The sequence below is a fragment of the Schistocerca piceifrons genome, unplaced genomic scaffold, assembly GCF_021461385.2.
Source record: "Schistocerca piceifrons isolate TAMUIC-IGC-003096 unplaced genomic scaffold, iqSchPice1.1 HiC_scaffold_68, whole genome shotgun sequence".
Lineage (NCBI taxonomy): Eukaryota > Metazoa > Arthropoda > Insecta > Orthoptera > Acrididae > Schistocerca > Schistocerca piceifrons.
In genome coordinates, this window is record NW_025728926.1 from 22,501 (window position 1) to 25,000 (window position 2,500).

General features: G+C 58.7%; 1 non-coding gene across 1 annotated transcript in view; it reads left to right on the forward strand.

Annotated features, from left to right (window-relative positions):
- Positions 1-1,708: 1,708 nt before the first annotated feature.
- Positions 1,709-2,500, forward strand: part of LOC124767092 — a 1,909-nt gene continuing 1,117 nt past the window's right edge. Inside the window, exon 1 of the ribosomal RNA XR_007012939.1 lies at positions 1,709-2,500. This exon is cut by the window's right edge and continues 1,117 nt beyond it. This is a non-coding gene — a ribosomal RNA (small subunit ribosomal RNA).

The window sequence follows — 2,500 nt, forward strand, 5'->3', positions numbered from 1 at the left end:
CTCGCACTGCCCGCACCCCTGTGTATCGCTTCATGTTAAACACCTTGCAAGTCTTGCTCACTTTCCACATGCTCCTGCTGTACACTGTAATGTGGATGGCAGCAGGACGTACATGCCGCCCCTCCCCACGTCCCCACCTTGCCCCCTGCCTTCGCAAGCTGGTTGGTGAGAAGTTTGCATGTTCAATGCCCTTCGCATGCGACGTACTCAGGCTACGTTGTGGTGCGGCCTGTGTCAACTGTCCGCTGATGTCGTACGCGTGAACCACAATCTGTACTGCACATTCGTCCTTATGTACTGAATGATACATCGTGGCACATGTGTGACCGCACAACGACTGCGCCCAAAAACGGCGGACCATACAGTGCAAATATTGTGCACGCAGCTACGTGTCGTCTCCCTATGAGAGCTGGATTGCAGTGTGGTACGCCATAGAGACGTGTGGGAGGAACGGACGCCGTGGATGGCGATCAGCATGAGCTGTCTGTTGATGTATTCGGACCTAGTCGTCTCTCCTCACACACCGTGATGGCATGGTGCACCGCGTTCCATATCTGCGACATGCTACAGAGGCCGGTTGACAGTCGTTCGAGCAATGGACATCGCATACGTACGGGGGCCACCTTCCACGTATTGTCTAGGCGTGCACATTTTGTTGCGTGTATGTGGGCAGACGTAGTGTGGCGTGACACCTGACACAGGCATGCAATAATCGTTGAAGTTGCAAATGGCGATGGACGCCTGCGTTTTCTGGTGAAGTTACGCAAATGAACAAATGGTAACCTGTTGTGGTGCGGTTGTTCTCGCTAGGGGTGAATCGGTGATGGCGACGATAGGTTGAGGTACTAACCGGTTGTTCCAGCGATACCCACCATGCCGACGAAACTGAACGGCATCTGGGTGTGAAGCGATACGCGGCGGTGGCTGGGTGGGACCGTCCCCGGCCGGTGAGGGGGCGCCTCCCGGCGTGCTGGCCGCGCGGTGCGTGGGCGCACGCGCTACAGCCGGCTGGTGGGGGCGGCCAGTGGCAGGCGCGCCGGCCGACGGACGCGGCAGGCGTCGCAGCTGCGCGCCGGCGCACCCTGCGCGCGGCGCCGTGCGGCCAAAGTAGGTCCTCGCGGGCCCGGTGCGAAGCGCGGTGGACATCTTCAGTGTGCTGGTCCGATTGAGGACTGTGTGCGTTGAGGATGCGCCGCCGCCCGGCGCTCGGCGCCGCGACGCCGTCTGCTGCTCGGTCGCCCCAGCGGTTCTCGCTGGTGGTTTGTATCGCAGCTGTGCGGATGTGTTGGCGCGTGCGCTGTGCTGGGAGAGTTCGCTTCGGCACCCAAGTGGGGCTTTTGTCCTTCTGTGGCGCTGGCGTTGGAGCTGCCGGTCACCGTAGGTGGCGCGTGTTGTCTCCCGCCGGCAATGCCACGACAGCACGCTCCCGGGCCTCTGTCGGCAGCGGCAAGCTCAGTTGGGAGCACGGGTGGTCGCACCGAAAGCGTCTACTCGCCTAACTCCGGGCGATTGCGCCTCTCTCGAACCCGACCAAGTACTTGGGACGGCGCTGCGCGCCGCCGGGACCTGAGAGGGTTTCGAGGTGTATTGTGCAGGGGAGCTCAGCCTCCTCCTGTTTGCAGAATGATTGAGCGGACGCTTGCGTGTTCGCGCGGGCCCCCGGGACACACTCCCGGGCGGCCGGCTGCTCAGCTCTAGTTGACGCAGCTCCCTGGTTGATCCTGCCAGTAGTCATATGCTTGTCTCAAAGATTAAGCCATGCATGTCTCAGTACAAGCCGCATTAAGGTGAAACCGCGAATGGCTCATTAAATCAGTTATGGTTCCTTAGATCGTACCCACGTTACTTGGATAACTGTGGTAATTCTAGAGCTAATACATGCAAACAGAGTCCCGACCAGAGATGGAAGGGACGCTTTTATTAGATCAAAACCAATCGGTCGGCTCGTCCGGTCCGTTTGCCTTGGTGACTCTGAATAACTTTGGGCTGATCGCACGGTCCTCGTACCGGCGACGCATCTTTCAAATGTCTGCCTTATCAACTGTCGATGGTAGGTTCTGCGCCTACCATGGTTGTAACGGGTAACGGGGAATCAGGGTTCGATTCCGGAGAGGGAGCCTGAGAAACGGCTACCACATCCAAGGAAGGCAGCAGGCGCGCAAATTACCCACTCCCGGCACGGGGAGGTAGTGACGAAAAATAACGATACGGGACTCATCCGAGGCCCCGTAATCGGAATGAGTACACTTTAAATCCTTTAACGAGTATCTATTGGAGGGCAAGTCTGGTGCCAGCAGCCGCGGTAATTCCAGCTCCAATAGCGTATATTAAAGTTGTTGCGGTTAAAAAGCTCGTAGTTGGATTTGTGTCCCACGCTGTTGGTTCACCGCCCGTCGGTGTTTAACTGGCATGTATCGTGGGACGTCCTGCCGGTGGGGCGAGCTGAAGGCGTGCGACCGCCTCGTGCGTGCTCGTGCGTCCCGAGGCGGACCCCGTTGAA